Raw genomic sequence first — 19,742 nt, forward strand, 5'->3', positions numbered from 1 at the left:
CTTTGAGATCTAATGAGAAAGCTACAGAGTATTTTTCCCAAAAGAATGAATACATCCACAACATTTTACAAACAATTTCAGCCAGTCAGTCCATGGACTAATCCTGTGAATAAATTTCAAACTCCTAAATTTGGCATAAAATAATCATTGACTCGAGCCTTAGCTACCTTTTCATGCTCATCTGCAATTCTCTAATGTCGTTTTAAACCCTAATATATCAAATTCCATGTAGCTTCTCAGCATACACACTATTTCCTCAGCCTGGAATACTATTCTATGTTTTATTTTTTTAAGCTGTCCTCCAATACTTGGAGCAGATTTCCTATCCACCAGGAGGCTCATCTGATTCTTGTGCGGAAACCCAATAAGGATCAACCTCCTAGCATTTACTTTCTGATGTGAAAATGACCATTTTGATAACAATTTTTCCTAGAGAACATTAAATTCTTTGAGAATGAAGAGTGTGTCTTATTTAGCCAGATTGCCTACAACAGTGAATGGCACAAACGGGCCTTCAATAAATGTATGTTAACCTGAGAAGTACCAAAAGTGTCAACAGTAGAAGAAGCCAAGCACTGTGGCATTCTCCTGCCATCCCAACTACTGGGGGCTGAGGCAGGAGGATTGCTTGAGCCCAGGAGTTTCAGGCTGTAGTACTATGATTGCTCCTGTGAATAGCTACTGCACTCTAGTCCGGGCAATATAGTGAGACTCCATCTCAGAAAACAAGGACAAAAACAAAAAAACACGGTAAAGAACTAAGAGAATGCATACATAATATCCCTCAAATGAGAAGACAAACTGGAATGACAATAAATAAAATTGAATACTTGTGATGTGTAATTATCCACAAAGGCCATTAAAGGGAATATATTATACAACAAAGTTATTTTTTACCCCTAGTAAAATGACTAAAAAATGTGTAAGGTATCAATGTCAATATAGGTTTCTGTTACAGAAAATCATCATGTAAACAATAGAACAGTGAGTTCTTTATTAAAACAATATGAAGGCAATACTCAGAAAATGTACCACTATGATGACTTTATGGAAAGATTCAAAGCTATGCTGTGTGCTACGATTGTATAATGTCTTATGGTTCTCTCTGCCTTGTGAATAGTAAGCAGCAGATCTTAGCTCTCAAACGGTGATTGTAGAGTAACCAACAAGTTAATAGGTAATGAGCAAAGTGGAGAACTTTGCACGGAAGGATATGTACACTGATATTCCAAGCAAAGAAATTATTTTTGCTGTTTAAACCTGTGGTTTTTATTCATTTACTCAACAGATTAAGCTATTTCTAACTCTAAGGTAGGTATCAAAAGGGACCAGTACTTATCATGAGAAGAATTACTATTCATTACACAATGGAATAAAAGCATAATGCATAATGACGTTTACAGTGTGACTGGGTAGAATCCAATGACATGGCCAGTTCACACAATTCTGTCTCACTTACTCTGGCGCTCTTCTCTTATGCCAGATTCATTTGTTGTCATAAGGCCAGTTATAGCAGCACAGTGGGAGGCGGGGTGGAGGTGGGGACACATTATCAGAAGCTTCCATGGAAGCACAGTTTTCAAAACTACCCACCAAGAATCCATATGTAGCCTCATTCCAGCCCCTACTCTTGCTCAGACCACAGTGGTAATGACAGAATGAGAGGTATCACTCACTAATAGAGTAGATTGTATTCTGCAAGATGACAGGGTCAGTAAAACCAGTAAACAACTGCGTGCTTACAATAAAGATGGAAGTTATCATGTATGCTGACCTAGTTTTAAAAACAAAAAATAGAATTCTGGAGGAAAATCAAATTTGTATAAAACAAAAACAGCATCCAGCACAATTCTGAGTGCACAGTGCATACCACAAGAGATACGAGCTAAATGAGGTGAAACATGAGAGTATAGTCGGCCTGGGAGAAGAAAGTAAAAAGTGGACGACACAGCATTTAATATTATTTGTATTGACTCAGAGGGTACATGTGTAGGTCTGTTACAGAGATATATTGTGTGATGGTGAGGTTTGGGCTTCTAGTGTACCTGTAGCCCTAACACTGAAGAGTACTCAATAGGCAATTTTTCAGTCTTCATCCCCTTCCCACCCTCACTACTTTTAAAGTCCCCAGTGTCTATTATTTCCCTGTGTATGGTTATGTATAACCATTGTTTAGCTCTCACTTACAAGTGAGAACACAGCATTTAATATTATTGGAGGGGTAAAAGACCCCATACGGCACATTTGTCTCAAATAATAAATACATATGTGGTTTTCCAAATAATAACCCATAATTTCCAAGGCAGACTTCTTAGTCCATAGCTATAGCATGAGATGGAAATTTAGATGCTACAGTGATTTGGGGTGACTCACATATGCATTTTGTATAAAGTAGGCAAAAATGAATGCATTTATCAATAATTAGAGATAGATTCACCAAGAGTACATCCAACGCCCTTTGGAGTATGACATAATTTTGCACTAAAATCAGGTGGTCTACCTAAGGGACAGACTATAACATACACACTGTTTGAATCCCAGTGACCTCATTCCAGGGGTTAAATCAGAGGAGTCATATCGAATCCAAGAAATATCATCTTCAAATATATTTCAAAAGTCTCAAATGATTAAATGCAATGAACTTTAACAAATGTAAAATAGATACACATGGGTACCAGCTCCAGTTCTGCCTTTCTGCCTCACTCCTTCCCTTCCTTCCACAGCCATTTGTCAATGACCAGCTAAGTTACTGATAACCAGATGCTAGACTCTTGGGATGCAAAGGTAAGACATGGCCCCTGTCCTCAAGGAGTTCACACTAAGGGGAGAACTACGTAGAAACAAATACTTACTTTACAGTACACCACATACATTAACAGAAGTATGTATAAGGACACTGGGGACAGAGAGGAGAAAGTATTCCGCGATTTTGTTTCTCACATGACACATTACCATTAAAAAGAGAGATGATAATTATGTACTTGGTCATTCAACAAATATTGATTATGCCTCTATTACGGGTAAGCACAGTGAAATCACAGTGAGATGAGAAAAGTTCTTTGGAATTTCAGGGGCACCAGACCTTCCCTTATCCGCCTCAGGAACTCAAAGGTCTCCTGCTGCTGACAATGCAGCCGTCTTGATAGTTCAGAATTTTTTAGAAAATAAATAACTTTATATTTTTAATCTAAAACTGAGTTGGACAAGTTTATGAATAAAAATATCAGTTAAAAAGGATAAAACATAAGTAAATATCTAATCATTCTAATTACTTTTGAGGGAGGCCAAATATTCTGACTCAATTTCCTATTATATGTTCCCCCATGCTTAATTTTCCTGCTCTCACTCCCCATCCTATCATGAACTCTAGAGAAATAATACTTGTCACATTTAAGATCATACAGAAAGGCAGTGAGGTTAGAGAGTGTAAATTCTGGACCCAGATTGCCAGGGTTCAAGTCTGTTCTACTATGTCCTAGCTGTATGACTTCGGGAAAGTTGATTAACTCTTCCATGTTTCAGTTACTCATCTGTAAATGGAGTAATCAATTAATGCACACAAAACACTTAGACCAATGCTTGGCTTATGGCTAGGACTCCTGACAAGCTAGTTACTATTCCTACTGTATACATAAAAATACAAAATCCATAAGCAAATGGTATGAAGGAGTTAATGCAAATAAATTTCACAGCAGAGCTATCTTTTAAAATTCATCAAAAACATGGCTGTATCAAGTTCCTAACTATATCAAGTAAGCATTTGCCCAATATGAGATTTAAAATTAATGACTATAGTAATTTAGATTTCATCTACGCTTAAGAAAAGAAAGTGTGACTTTGCTATGGATAAGACACTTTCAAGATGTCTTGTTGCCATCTTTGTGGCTAAATTAATGTTCAGATTAAAGGTGAGAAGGATATAGCAATTGTTATAACTTCTTTCACAATTAGCTCACAGAAAATTGCTTACACAATATTAGCATCTACATGGTAGTGGAGGTATTTGACATTTGAAGACAAAATTTCTTTCAACTTTCTTCTTCTATTTTTTTTTTTTTTTTTTTTTGAGACAGAGTCTCGCTCTGTTGCCCAGGCTGGAGTGCAGTGTTTCGACTGATCTCTGCTCACTGTAACCCTGCCTCCTGGGTTTAAGCGATTCTCTTGCCTCAGCCTCCTGAGTATCTGGGACTACAGGTACACACCACCACACCTGGCTAATTTTTGTATTTTTTTGTAGAGCCAAGGTTTTGCCATACTGGCCAGGCAATACGGCAATTGAACTACTGACAAGTGATCCACCTCCCTTGGCCTCCCCAAGTGCTGGTATTACAGGTGTGAGCCACTGCGCCTGGCCTTGTTTCTTTAAACGCTTTCCATAACCTGCAAAACCTTCTCAATACATGTGCTCTTGAAAACATTGAGCCTAATATTTTCCTGTTAGACTAGTCCTCTGTTTCCTCTTGTTAAAATAGGTCGGCCCACAATTGTCTAAAGGACAAGGAACAGTAGTGGGTTTAACAATTTTCACCCTAAAGCCAAAGTAGTAGTAGCTATAATATTTTATGAATGAAAAACAGGATGAATTCGATTAGTGCAACAAAATTTTAGACTCCTTTCTAAGTCACCTCCTAGAATTTTTAATCAGTCACCTGAGAGTTACTTATTAACTCAAAAACTGCTTAGTCACTGACTGAAAAATGAGGCAGGGAGTAGATCAAAGTCAAGAGTTCAGGGTCAAACTGCAGAGAGCAAAGCACAATGATTGGACTGGTTTCATGTTTCTCCTCAGTCTTCCAGAGCCAGGAGAATGAAGGGACTGGACAGTGTCAGTGGTTGGTAATGTGAACACAGCACCAGCTGGGTTAGGTGAAGAGACACAAAAGTCACAGGTTAAAAAGGGCACTTTGTCTCCCTTACTCGGTATGTGGATCAAAGGCATGTGCCCATACATGTGATGTCCTTAGCATCTTTTCTCAGTTGTTCTCTTTCACAATATGCCCACACACACAATATATTCTAGACCAATGCTCTTCTGGAAGTTCTTTCAACTTCAAGATTACTAAAAATAAGAGCACTAGAAGCATATCTATTTGTTAGTTTTAAGTAATATTTAACTGGCTGGGTGCAGTGGCTTACGCCTGTAATCCTAGCACTTTGGGAAGCTGAGGTGGGTAGATCACCTGAGGTCAGGAGTTTGAGACCAGCCTGGCTAACATGGCAAAATCCTGTGTCTGCTAAAAATACAAACAATAGCCAAGTGTGGTGACACATACCATATTCCTAGCTACTTGGGAGGCTGAGGCAGGAGAATTGCTTGAACCTAGGAGGTGGGGGTTGCAGGGAGCTGAAATCTTGCCACTGCACTCCAGCCTGGGTAACAGAGTGAGACTCCATCTCAAAATAAAATAAAATAAAAATAAAATATTTAACTAAGAGAGGTTAATATTTTTGTTACACATTTCTTTCTACTGCTAGAGAATTATATTTGGTTATTAGAATATTCCCCCCTTATCCCCAGGAGATACATCCCAAACCCTCAGTGGGTACCTGAAACCACATATAGTATCAAACCCTACATACACTATGTTTTTTCTTATACAGACATACCTATGATAAAGTTTAATTTATAAATTAGGCACAAAGTTAAGAGATCAAAATAGTAACTAATAATAAAATAGAATAGTTGTAACAATATACTGTAATTAAAGTAATGCTGTGAATGTGGTCTTTCTCTGAAAACATCTTAAGTACTGTATTCACCCTTCTGGTGATGAAGAAGGGACAAAGCAGACAGCATGAGATTGCATCATGCTACCCAGAATGGTGTGCAATTTAAAACATGAATTGTTTACTTCTGGAGTATTCCATTTAATATTTTTGAACTACAGATGACTGAGAGTAAATGAGACCAATGAAAAGCAAAACTGCGGAGAAGGGGAGACTACTGTGATATTGACTTACTGAACTAGGACTTTATAGTTCTGATGTGAGCCAGTCTTTTAACATCTTTATATTTTATGACTCTGGGTCCCTTCATGACTCTGAATCACCTTCATTCAATTACAAAATACTTATTTTATCAGCTGGGCATGGTGGTGCATGCCTGTAGTCCAAGCTACTCAGGAGGCTGAGAATGGAGGACTACCTGAGCACAGGAGTTCAAGGCTGCATTGAGCTATGATCGTACCACTGCACTCTAGCATGAGTGACAGAGCAAGACTCTGTCTCTAGTTTACAATATGTAGATATGTCTCTAATTTACTCTGTGCGTCTGTGTGTATGTGTGTGCATATTAAGCCCGTAACAAATATTTTTGTGCTCTATAAAAAGACAGTTGAGAAAAATGTATTTAAGAGTCTAAGGGCAAGCTAGTCTATTTGGATACTTGTTATCAAAAAGGTAAGATGTACTGTGGTGAATAGGTTGCAATTAAGGGAAAAATGGATGCTAGTATCTCTCTGGATTTCAAGGGCCCTTGCTAACCCCTTAACTTCTCCATTATGATAAAAGATCGATAGTTGGTCAAACTCACTTAATATATTAACATTACTGAAGAACATCATAGTAAAGGCCTACAAAATAGAGACAAGCATTGCTCAGTGGTGATGAAATGACCTTTTGATTTTATTTGTTTTTAATAAACAGTAGGCAAAGGGATGTTTTGCTTGTCTAGATAAAATGTGTTTTCTCACTTCCTATTAGCCAGCTAGCTTTTGTCTCTCTCAAACTTCAGCTACAGAAGGGAATCATCCATGAGTTTAATTTTACTGCCAGGGGACAGAAAAGAGAGTTTATGTGATGAGAGGAGAGTCTGGAACAGGAAAAAAAAAAGAAAAAAAAGAGGAGCAAGTCCGGATAGGCATGGTGCTGAGGCTAGCACCTAGGTACTGACCTTTGAATTTCTTGCAAGGGAATATAATTTGCTCTTCAAGCATAAAAGGCTACACTAAAAAAATAAAAGCCTTTTCCTCCACCCTGCCATGTTCCTATAAAACTTTATTGATGGACATTAAAATCTGCATATCACATACTCTTCAGGTATCACAAAATATTATTCTACTTTTTATGGTTTTCAACCATTTAAACATGTAAAATCCATTCTTAGCTCATGGGCCGCTCAAAAACAGGTAGCAAGGGATTGGCGCTTAGACCAACAATGGCTGACTGCTGGATGGGAGCATTAGAGCTGGGGTGTGGGTCCCATCCCAGGGCTTCTAGGGGAGGGAGGCCCAGGCTGATGCAACTTCCACCCCCATTGCTCTAGGGAAGAAAGCAGAGCTGGTGCTGTATGAGGTGTGGCTGCAGATCCTGGGCCCGCCCTTCACCAAGGCCTTGAAAGACAAAACCAGCCCTGAGTTCCAGGTGCTTCAGGGGCAGCTGATGAGATGAGTAAAGTGGTAGGATGGAGTAGGAGATCAGGGAAGAGGCCTTGAGGGGATGGAGGATGACTGCACGAGGCTTTGTTAGGACTGTGACCCCCTTAACCTCTACAGAACTTGACCTACTGGTGGTGGAGGAATTCCAGTGAGTCTGGGATGGCCCTGGGTGACCCAGGGTTCAGAGCTGGACTCAGGTTGAGGGAAGGAGGCTGGAAGAGGTATCTCCCTTACTCTCCCAAGGCTGTCCAGCTCTCTAAGCCTGTGATGATTCTTTCACCAGGCCAGACCCACTGACCACCAGAGTGGATGCCACTTTCTTCAGGGCTGTGCCCGCCCAGGCACTCATGTGGGAATGAGTGCATCACTGTCTGGACACCCTGTGGGAGGCAGAGGGCCTCTTGGTAGAGATGGTCATTCCAGACCTTGGTCAGTACCTTCTTCTCTCTGCAGACCCCCTCCCTCTGCCTGCGTCCTCTGTCCATCGGCCTCCTCCCTCAGGTTCATTGTCCCTGCATGACCTGATCTGAAGCCTGCCTCCCCATGGGAGCCCCCCAAGGTAAAGCTTTTTAAATTAACCTTAAAAAATACATTTTTTGAAACTAGATTGTTAAAGCCTATAATCAGTTGAAAAGAAAAAAAAATCCAGATTTGTGTGGGTTTTGTGTTTGGTGAAAAGGTAATTAAGCAGCTTCTGGCAGTGCAATTATACTTGGAGTTTTAACTTAGCTGGGATATCATTTATAAAAGAGCCTAACAGGTCTGACACAAAACAGGCATGCCACAGAATTTGACCTTTATTTTCTAATGGACAAGTTAAGTATAGAATGGTGAAGACGATAATAATGTAAAAATAGTAACCAATAATTAATTGAATACTTCCTATTTTTATTGATTTACATGTATCACCTGATTTATTTCTTGCTGCTGCTCTCTGAGATAAGTACTTTTATTATCCCCACCATAAAGATGAAGTAATTCAGGCACAAGAGTTTAACCAGCTTGCTTAGATAGGTAGAAAGTGGCAGAGCTAGAATTCAAACCCAGGTAGTCCCATTCCGTATGCATTTGCTATACTCAAAGTACTTAACCCAGTCTGGGCATAAAGTGAGTGCTTTCTGTTCCAATTATTGCTTTTACTATTACCGGATTTAAGAAAAATATATGGAGTGCCTACCCACTGGGAAATTGAGCAATGAACAAAACATACAAGGTCACTGTTCTCACGGAGCATAGAGGTCAGTGGAGGAGATAGCTACTATTCAAAGAATTGTATCTTGATAGTCTAAATAGATCACTTGAAGAAGAAGAAAATTTCTGAATGGTCTCATTTTAGACCACCAGGTCCTTAAGACTTGTTACCGGATGATCAGAGCATATGCTTTTGTTACTTCTATTATCTACTCACCTTAAACTATGCTACTTGGTTAAAGCTTTGGAAACTTTATCAAGTCACTGCCCTGTTCAAAAATCTCTGATGGCTTCCAGTTTTCTAGAGCCTAAGCAGTCACTATGTGTCACACATACCAAGAAACTCATCCTGTATTTACAGCAAACATCAGTAATCCATCATGGTGATTTTTTTTCTATTTTGTTGTGGTTTTATCAATAAATCAAAAGTTGGCACTTGAATTGAAACATGTTTGTCATCCTTGACCTAGTCTGCTGTATAAAAGCATTGGTTTTGGACTTAGACAAACTTGGGTTCGAATTACAGCTCTCTGCCACTTATTGGTGGAGTGATCTTGGTCAAGTCAATTCATCTATGGGAGGCTCACTGTCTTTACACTGTCTTTACACTGTCTTTACATATAAAATGGAGATAACAGAAAATATTCAATAGAGTTTTTAGGTAATACAGGTAAATAATTTAGCATAGCACCTGGTATATATTGCTTAGTAAATTAAAGTTATTATTTTTATCACCATTATCATAGTGTTCATTATTACCATCAGAAAGCTTTCCAAATTCTCTATAGTCGAGCTCTAATTTACATTTCCAAATTTATCTCCCATACTCTGCCAAAGAACCCTCCACTTCAACCAGAGGAACTCAATGTCTCCAAAACTAGCCTGCCATGTTCTTTTTCTGTGTGTATAAAAATCTGCCTTATTCTTCAGATGCTATTTCACTAAATTCGTGAAATTTCCCTGACCCCCTTCAGCCACAGTCATACTGCTCTCCATTAAACTCTCATACTTACTGTTTCCAACACTTCATCATATATTAACTATCTGGCAACATTCTCTTATGCTGGTGTTTAATTTTGTATTACAATTTAGTTTTACATTTTTTTTTTACCTTTTCCATCTAAACCCTCAATTCTTTTCTTTATTTTTTATTTATTTTATTTTTTTTTGAGACAGTCTCATTCTGTCTTCCAGGTCAGAGTGTAGTGACATGATCATGGCTCACTGCAGCCTTAAACCCCCAGCCTCAAGAGATCCTCCCACCTCAGCCTCCTGACTAGCTGAGACTTTAAGCACCTGCCACCATGCTTGGCTAATTTTTTTATTTTTATTTGTATTTTTTGTAGAGATATCTCCCTATGTTGCCCAGGCTGGTCTCGAACTTCTGGGCTCAAGTGATCTTACCTCGGTCTCTCAAAGTGTTGGAATTATAGGTGTGAGCCATTGCGCCCAGTCAAATAGGGATAATAACTTTTTATTTTTTGAGACAGAATCTCACTCTGTCACCCAGGCTGGAGTACAGTGGCATGAACATAGCTCATGGCAACCTTGACCTCCTAGGCTCAAGCAATCCTTCTGCCTCAGCCTCTGGAGTAGCTGAGACTATAGGTACGTGCCACCATGCCTGGCTTATTTTTGTATTTCTTTAGAGACTGGGTCTTGCCATGTTGCCCAGGCTGGTCTCAAACTCCTATGCTCAAGTGATTGCCTCCCAAAGTGTTGGGATTATAGGTGTGAGCCACTGTGCTGGGCAGAAATGTGCATCTTCAAATGCCACCTGGTGAAATGACTGCATATTCTTATCAATTCATGAATGAAATTTAAATAAAATAACACATGGTAGTTAACTTAAAATTAAGCCATAGATTCGATAAAATTAAGTTTTGAGATAAAAATCATTTTTAATTACTCATGTTATGTTGAAGAACCCAATATTATGAAAAAATCTCTGGCTTTTTACTTTGAATTTGAAAATTAGACTTCTCTACCTTTGTCCATTAGTTCTAGTTAAATAAATATTTTTAAAAATATTTGTGCTTATATATGTGTCAGGCTCTATTTCTCAAATAATTATAAATGATTTTTAAAATTTTTCACATATGTTTTTAAAATTTGTATAATTAAAAAAATTTTTGTTTAAAGATAGAGACAGTTCTTGCTGTGTTGCCCTATCTGGTCTTGAACTCCTGGGCTCAAGCAATCCTTCTGCCCCAGCCTCCCAAAGTGCTGGGATTACCAAAAGCAGCTGGCCCAATTTTCTTTAACACAGATAAAATCATCACTCTTGGGACTCAAGTAGTTTATATTCCTCTTTGACCTATGAAATGTGATATATGCTTTCCATATCAAGTTTGAATAAAATTAAGAATCAAAGACTCCATAAGCACGTGTAACTTAGCCCAGTTGCTCCCAACCACCAGATGGTGAGGGTCCAGGATGACACTTCACTACTTTTTGGCAAAATGGGAAAAATGAGGACAACAAAGCAGTGATGAACCAAGAGTTGGCAGGAGTAGTCCGCCCTGGGGAAGGGGAAGTATTTTCTCACTGATATTGTTTGGAACTGCCTGTTTATGGTAATAATGAAAAGCAGACGAACTATTAGTGGATTCTATTATTGTTTTAAAATGATCTACAGAAGATGCAACTCTGTTCTGCCTGTACCTAAAGCAGACTGCTTCGACCATCATGCCTTTGTCATGCCGTAGCAATAAAGTGAGCTTCAGATAAAGCTGAATTTATTCAATTGAAGAGACAGTCCATTATTCTACGATGTTGATGATTAAATGTCCTTTTAAAACAAAATAATGATGATGAGAAACAAATTTTTCTAATGTCTTCATTTGTTAAATTTTAATAAGTTTATCATTATGTCTATTTCCAAAGTGGGTTTTGTTACTATTGTTTATTGCTTAGTTTTTTTTTTTTTTTGAAATGTTCCAGGTCTGTGAAATCCCAAATCTGATGACAGCTTGACAAAAATTAATCAAGAGAATAACTTGACTTAAAGGGGAGTGCACAGTGTTTTTTGGCTTAGAGCAATGGCTCTCGAATAAGTGTGGTACTCTAAACCAACAGCAACAGCATTAACTGGGAACTTCTTAGAATGCAAATTCTCAGGCCCTATCTCATATCTACTGAACTAGACATTCTGGAGTAGAGCCCAGCAATCTATATTTTTAAAAAGCCCAGCCGCACATGGTGACTCATGCTTGTTATCTCAACACTTTGAGAGGCCAAGGTGGGAGGACAGCTTGATTCCAGGAGTTCTAGAGCAGCCTGGGCAACACAGGGAGATCCTGTCTCTACAATAAAATAAAATAATAAAATAAAATTAGCCGGGCATGATGGTGCATGCCTGTGGTCCCAGCTACTAGGAAGGCTAAGGGGGGATCACTTGAGGCTGGGAGGTCAAGGCTGCAATGACCTGTGATCATGTCACTGCATTCCAGCCTGGCTGACAGAGTGAGACCCTGTCTCAAAAATATATATTTTTTTAATTTAAAAAGTCCTCCAGGGAATTCTGCTACTGTTTGAGAACCGTTTCCTAGGGAATAGGCAGAGAAGATGCAAAAAGTGCTGAGATAAAATGCCTGGAAATTCTTAAATGCCCCCTTTAAGGTCACTTTTAGTCCAATGATTCTATGTCTATTTGTTTTATATGGATTTTCCATAGTTATTCATTAACCAATTTATCCAAAATAAATTAATCTAAAATAATCCTAGAGTCTTCAGTGAATGATTTTATAAGTGCCTATATAAAGTGGGATAAATAATATTAAATATAGTCCTTAAGTTATTAAGCTTGTTGCTTTTTAGATTCAGAAGGCAGCCCATCTGAAGAAAGATGGAGCTGGGACTGTACTTGAGAAATGGAAAGATCTATGAACCTGTAACTCCCTCTGAATCTAGCAATGAACATATGCCCCAATATGACAGGATATAGGAGGGAACATGAAATTGCTCCTTATCCAAGATAACTTTACTTGAGAAAACAGCAAATGCTGATGAAATACTAATTGGGCCATAAAGAATTACACTTTGATAGCTTAATGCCTCTTATATTTTCATGATGTTTTTAAGATGAATGTAGAGATTTCTGAAATATCAGGTTTGAGAATGAAGAAAATAAATCCATGCAAACTATCTGCTTTCCACATGCACATATTTCAGGTTTTACTTGAATAAACAGCAGTGAAAAAAGATGGTGGTGGAAGTGGCCTTCTTAATTGATACATAACAATTATTCACATTTTTGGGATGCTGTAGTAGACTTTTCTGGCAACTGGCAGGTGGAGGGAATAGTGAGATGTGGTACTTGAAAGAAGCTCACTCTCATCAGGTCATTTGACATTTCAGCCATATAAAAAAAAAAGAGAGCAGGGATGAAGGTACACTGTCCCCATTCATGATATATTCCCCCATGCATTTACTCAACAAACTAAAAGCCTGCAATATGCGAGCACCTGGAGATAAAAGTCCATGATAACCCTGGGCCCTCAAAACACTTACACAACCCACAGGGAGATACAAGACTTGGTCCCCTGTACAACTCTGAGCCACATGACCATGCTAAACAGTAAGTGCGGATTTGATGAACCTGAAGATAACTATTTTAAGCTGCAGGAGACCTTGGGCCTCTGCCCTTGTTAGCCTCAGCATTCATTCAATGCATACAAATGCATACATATCTCAGGTCTCTTCTCCTCTCTGGGAAGGCAAATGGCAGCCTCAACACTGACCTCCCCCAGAAAATCTGGGTAATCAATCAGGTCATGGTTGGCTCCTTCCAGAGAAGACAAAGATTCCCTCATTCAGAGACTGGAACTCCCATGGAAGTGTAACAACCCTTGGCTACAGATCCCTTCAAAGTTAAGAAGCTGCTGCAGTTTCCAACTCGCAGTAAGTCCTGAAAGCAAATCAATCCCTTTGCTGGCCTGCTCACAGGGTCTAGGCTTTCCTCAAAAGCAGAACCAAAAATGACTTCTACAAAGTCTGCTGTATGTCTTCTTTTGAGAACTGTCTGTTCATGTCCTGTGGACACTTTTTAATGGAGTTTGTTATGTTTTGGTAAATTTAAGTTCCTTCTAAATGCTGGATATTAGACCTTTGTCAGGTGCATAGTTGGCAAAACTTTTCTCCCATTCTGTAGGTTGTCTGTTTACTATGTTGATAGGTTGTTTTACAAGTTAAAAAAAAGTCTGGTGTGCTCTCAACTCACTGGGACAGTGGTTTCTAAATGCCAGTTTAACTATCAGCCGTATCAGAATATCAGAATCACCTGCAGCATGAAATACAGTAGGGCCCCCTTATAAGTGGGGAATATGTTCCAGTTCCCCCCGTGGATGCCTAAAACCATAGATAGAACTGAACTCCATCTATACTATGTTTCTCCATATATATATGATAAAGTTTAATTTATACATTAGGCACAGTAAGAGATTAACAATAACATCACATAATTATAACAATATACTGTAATATTTCATCATATACTCAGAATGGCATACAATTCAAAACTTTTTTTTTATTTTTATAACCCTGCTCTTTAAGGTACCATACAATTTAAAACTTATAAATTGTTTATTTCTGGATTTTTCCATTTGATATTTTTGGACTATGGTTCACCACAGGTAACTGAAACCCTGGAAAGTGAAACCATGAATAAGGGGGCACTACTCTATAGATACAAGAAGCTCATACCAGACCTATTTAACCAGAATCTTCTATGATAGGGCTCTAGGCTTACATAGTTTAAAAAAAAAAAAAACTCTGTCAGTGATTTTAGTGTATGCCATTCATTGGGAACCACTGCACTAGGACAGTAGTTCTCAAATTTTGTGGGCATCAGAAGCACCTGGAGGGTTTATTAAAGCACAGACTCCTGGGTTGAATCCCCAGAGTTTCTGAGTCAGCTGGCCTACGGTGGAGCTGGGGAATTTCATTTCTCGTAAGTTCTCAGGTAAGGCAGATGTTCTAGAGCAGGAGAGGACGTGTAAGAATCACCACACTAGGGATCAAATGGGGCCAGTTCTATTGGAAACCTGTTTACTAGATAAATGCTTCTTGTTGACCACCTGGGGAAGATACTCCTATTTACCTACCCAACATTCATTCTCTCTTTCTTCCTTCTAACAGTATCTTGATTTCTGCTAGACAGAGCAACGTTCCCAACTAACAGAACTACATTTACTTTCTTCCTTTCTAAAAACAGGTGGCCACAGGACTAAATCTCAACCAAAAAAAAAAAAAAAAAAAATCATAACCAGAAGGTGTTGGGTGGAGGGTTCTGGTTTTCAGAAAAGCTTAAAGGTGGATGAGGGAGGACGTGTTAGCTCAGCTGGTATTCTTTGCCTTTTGCCCTCACTCTTCTTCTTTATATCTGGAAAAAAGAGGTGATAACTCAAGTTCTGACAACCATTCTGTGGCAAAAAGCACATACTAAAGATGATGGCAGTACCAAGGACAAGGAGACTGGGTGATTGATGGTATTATGGAGCTGCCGTACCAGTCCCACATGCCTACCTTCAGATCTCAAATTACAGGGCAGAAAAGTAAAAGTTCTAATTTTTAAAGATTATTTTACGATCTCTATTTACTAGTGACCAGAAAATTAATTATTAATTTGTCACACCCCAACCCAACAACATGGAGACCGTTCTATTCACTTCTTTTCTCCCATCCTGCTATTCTCACATGGCTCTGAGATTCTTCTTCCCTTTCCCATTTCTAACTATTCCTATTCCTCCTTCAGAACTTCAGTATCATTGTAAACTCCTTTGAAACTTGAATCTCTTCATAGGCCTCTTAGCCTTAAATGAAACTTGGACATCCCCTAAGGGCATCAATTCCTTGGGGTCCTCAGGCAAAGCATCTCTGGCCAGGAGGGTAGGGGTAGTTCTATCCTTTGCCCCAGTGCTACTTTAAGACCTCCTCCCCTCATATATGAGCTCCTGACTCTTTGAGGCTTTATGCCATCTGGCTAAATCTTTTCTCCTTGCCGCTGTCACATCTTTCTTTGGTTCACTTTTGGCTCACTTCCTTTGGTTCACTTCCCCCATTTGTGAAAGACTTCAGACTTTGAGTCACCATTTTCCTCTCCACCCTGCCTCCTGGCCGTGATCCTAGGTGATTTCAGTGCCACTCAACATGAAAGCTTCTCTCAGTTCCTAAAATTACATATCTCTAGTGACTGATACCAATCTCTACTCCACACTGGCTACTTCTTTCCATGGCCATACCCTGAACCATGTCATCCATTACTATGGAAAGCTCCACTTCTGAAATGTACCATGACCCAGCTCCCTCCCTGTTATTTCTGGGATCTCTGTAGGTACCTCAGAGAAGCATTCCGTTTCTTGGCCCATCTACTTTCTTCTCCCTTTCTTCAAGCACCTCCTGCCATCACATCTTTGTTTGTTTATAACTTCAACCACTGTTGCTAACATCCTCAATTCTCTTTCCTCATTGTACCCTCCTGTAAAAACTTCACCCCTGGGTCAGACTGTGCAGAAAATAATACCATAATACATGTAATCTCCTAAATCAATTGAATTGTAAATACAACCCATAAATATATATTCTGTGGTCAGCACTTTCTCCACAGCCACTTCAAACCTTATCTACTGTTATTCAAGATTCCTGGTGCCAGATGTTTTGGAAATTACAATAATCTGGAATACACAGTATACATTATATAATAGCCCAAGGGGTCTGGGAAGTCACTCAACATCAAATACATTAATATTTTTGCAGCAAGATGAATAGTCACATTAAATAGGTTAAATAAAAATAATATACTTTGAATGTTTTGTCAAGCTACTGAAAAAATTGTTTAATGATATACAGCTTGATATAAGATCAGGTTAGGCTTTACCATTAAACTATGAAAAAACTTTTGTTTGCAGACATTTTTCAGTTTTTTGATTTTGGTATCACAGATAAAGGTAGTACTATCATGTTTGCTTGGGGACAGGCGTTAATCTGGATTCATTACCACAGGTTACCCTTCACATCCAATTCGTCTCTGAGAATGTCTGTTCTACCCCACTAAATGTCTTTTGAAGCTCACTGCCTCTGGCTATCCCTTCTGCCATAGTAATTCAGGCAACCAGAATTTTCTCCTGATTTACCTTAATAGACTTCTACCTAGTCTTTGTCCCCCTAGACTCCACCCTCTTGTTTTCCCTGCCCCACCCCAGGCCCCTTTGATCTGTTCTCTACACTGCAGCCAGAGTGATCTCTATAACACAGATATGATTGTGCTATTCCCCTGTGTAATGCACTTATTTGGATACCTAATGCCCTCAAGATAAAGTTCAGATGTCTTAATATGATTTTACAAGGCCCCTGCTGACTTCTCCAGCTTTATCTCGTCATTTTCCACCTCCTAGTCATAGCCCCAGTCTTGATGCACTATTCTTAGATCTCAAAGAGAAAGCTGTTTGCTTTTGTATTTGTACAAGTTGTTCCCTTTGACAATGTACCAGTAAAAATCACAACTCTTCTTCCTTCAAGATAGAAACGAAAACTAAAGATAAATTATGAGTGTCAGTACGTGCAGGGGCCCGCGTTAATCATGGCCAAGAAGTTGGGGCCTGTCCAATCATCTTAGTCACCATGCACCTATGTTTATTTCTTGATTCATTATTTTACCCCCAGTGTACTAGAAAAAGAATCCATGCAGAAATAATTATGTATCCAAATTAAGATTTGTTTTGATCAACTACTTATGAAACTGACTTTGCAAAGCTTATGACAGTGAGAGAAGTCTAACATGGCTGACTCCATCTTGCTTCTAGCCTCACAGGCTGGCTGTCTTCACTCATTCCTGGTTGTCAGCCAAGCTCACCATGAGAGGAATTTAGTCTGTAGTTTAACTTCAGTTCCTTCCTGGCTCAGGAAAACTACCTTTGTAAAACTAATGAAAAGCCACAAGATTAAGATTATGGGAGAGGCCTGAACTCTGCTAAAATGTAGATGTCATTTCTATAATGCTTTACTTCTCAGGGTTCATGTGGCCAAAGGTCACAAGATTTGTGATTTCCCCAGTTGATCCTATAGGTAACATCACTATTGTAAAACCTAAGACTGGTCTTTTGAGATGATTTTTAGATGTTCATTCTGGCAACCAATGGACCTCACCTGGACTCTGACTCATGACTCAGCTGATCCTGTGGCCCCACCCAGAGGCAGATTCAGAACAAGAGGACCATTTTCTACACCTTTATGATTTCATCTCCAATCAGTCAGCAGTACCCATTCCCTAACCCTTGGCCACCAAATTGTCCATAAAAACCTTCATCTTTGATCCCCTGGGGAGACTGGTTTGAGTAATAACTCCATCTCCCATGTGGTTGGCCTTTTGTCAGTTAAACTATTAACTTCAATGCTGCAGTCTCGGTGAATTGATTTTGGCTGTGCAGGGGGCAGAAAGAACCCATTGGGCAATTACACTTATACATACAATGAAATATTTTATATGCTTCTTAAAATTTTATAATCACAAAAGTGATATCACCAAGGAAAAAAAAAAACAGGAAAGACCCATGTTTTCAACATCCTGTAAAATATTTGCTGTACATGCCTGTCTCCTGAAAGGCAGGAGAGGATCCTCTGTGAGGATAAGAGCCACATGTATTCTGTTTACTGGTATGTCCCCAGTGAAGTGTTTTAATGTTTAATAAATATAAATACAGGCCAGGCATGGCGATTCTTGCCTGTAATCCCAGCAAGTTGAGAGGCTGAGGCTGGAGGATTGCTTGAAACCAGGAGTTCAAGACCAGCCTGGGCAACATGATGAGACCCCCATCTTTACAAAAAAAAAATTATCTGGGCATGGTGGCACAGCCTATAGTCCCAGCCTCTCGGGAGGCTGAGGCTGGAGGATTGCTTGAGCACAGGAGGTGAAGGCTGCAGTGAGCCATGATCACAATACTGCAATCCAGCCTGGGATTGCAGGAGACAGAATGAGACCCTGTCTCAAAATAATAATAAAGTACCTAAATGAATGACTGACCTATCATTTTGGTATACAGAATTAAAATTCAAACATACTTGAATTTTCTACCATATACCCATTCAGCAACATTGAGGTTTTCAATTTCAGTAAATGCAAAGTTTTGGCTGTTCCTGTATGAGAAAATCAGAAAATGAAGGTCCTTGGAAAAGACCACACGTATAGAGGTAAAGTGAAAGGCAAATAGGTAGATATTTTTCCCCTTCATACAATGATTCTCAAAGATATGTTTTTCAACAAATCCTGGGGAAAGATGAAGTGAGGAGAAAGTAAAACTGACTTTCAGAAGTATCATTGGTGACATGGGTGAGATGACAACTAACACTGAAGTGGAGAAGAGGGGAGGCATACTCGAGGCTGAGTCATAACATCACAAAAGCATCATTCATTTTCATAGATAACAGGGAGCCAACAAATGACTTTTCCTGTGAGTAATATATGCCATACAGCAAAATAAATTTGTCAGTATCTTGTTAGAACTATAGGTGGAAGCCATCTAGAAAAATTTCTGATGAGCAAAGGGATAAATGGATCAATTAAATTAGAATCTCTGCTTGTTATCTTTAAAGGTGTTAAGGTAATGAAAGTCAAGGGAAAATGTAGACACTGATCTAGATTGAAAGAGACTAAGGAGAAAACTAAATGCAATGCATGGTCCTCACCTCAATCCTTTTGCTATCAAAGAACCTTATTGAGACAAGTGAAATCTGAATGGAGTCTAAGGATTAGATGGTGGTAATAAATCAATGTTAATTGCTTTATTTCGAAGCTTATAATGTGATTACATTAAAAAAAATATGCTCTTTTATGTTAAAAAGACACACTAAAGGATTCAGAAGTATGCCCATCATGTTGTGATGACTTACTCTCAGATGTTCGTGAAAAAAAGTTTATTGTATTGTACCTGCAACTTTTCTAAAAGTTTAAAATTGTTTTAAAAGTGGGTCACACTTGTAATTCAGCACTTTGGGAGGCCAAGGCGAGCTGATCACAAGGTCAGGAGATTGGCACCAACCTGGCTAACACAGTGAAACTCTGTCTCTATTAAAAATACAAAAAATTAGCTGGGCGTGGTGACACGCACCTGTAGTCCCAGCTACTCGGTAAGTTGAGGCAGAAGAATCGCTTGAACCTAGGATGCAGAGGTTGCAGTAGGC

General features: G+C 39.0%; 1 protein-coding gene across 3 annotated transcripts in view; it reads right to left on the minus strand.

Annotated features, from left to right (window-relative positions):
* NME7 (NME/NM23 family member 7) overlaps positions 1–19,742 on the minus strand; it is a 166,049-nt gene that overhangs the window by 11,862 nt on the left and 134,445 nt on the right. The gene's annotated exons all lie outside the window — the stretch shown is intronic.

This window comes from Cebus imitator, unplaced genomic scaffold, assembly GCF_001604975.1.
Source record: "Cebus imitator isolate Cc_AM_T3 unplaced genomic scaffold, Cebus_imitator-1.0 Scaffold84, whole genome shotgun sequence".
Lineage (NCBI taxonomy): Eukaryota > Metazoa > Chordata > Mammalia > Primates > Cebidae > Cebus > Cebus imitator.